This window comes from Prionailurus viverrinus, chromosome X (assembly GCF_022837055.1).
Source record: "Prionailurus viverrinus isolate Anna chromosome X, UM_Priviv_1.0, whole genome shotgun sequence".
NCBI lineage: Eukaryota > Metazoa > Chordata > Mammalia > Carnivora > Felidae > Prionailurus > Prionailurus viverrinus.
In genome coordinates, this window is record NC_062579.1 from 60,319,582 (window position 1) to 60,320,042 (window position 461).

Consider the following 461-nt stretch of genomic DNA (forward strand, 5'->3'; position numbering starts at 1 on the left):
CTCACATTATATAGGTTTTCATTTTACTTTCTTGATAATGTTTTTTGACATTTTAAATTTGAACTTAAATTTATCCATTTATTTTTATTGCTCTTGCTTTGAGTGTCATATGTAAACTCTTACTGCCAAATTCAGGGCCATGAAGATTTTCCCCTATGTTTTCTCATCAGAGTTGTACAGATTTACCTGCTGTGTTTAGGTCATTGATCCATTTATAATTAATTTTTGTATATGAAAAGAGGTAGAGGTCTTTTATTCTTTTTATGTGTATATGTTTGTTTACAAGTACCACTTATTGAAAAGACTACTTTTTTTCCTCACTGAATGTTCTGGCACCCTTATTAAAAATCAGTTGACTATAAGCCTGAACCAACCACAGAGACTCACTAATGGCTAATATTCAACAATAAAATTATAGGCACTATCTGACTGTGGATCCCAAAGATTTTGGAAGAATGTAT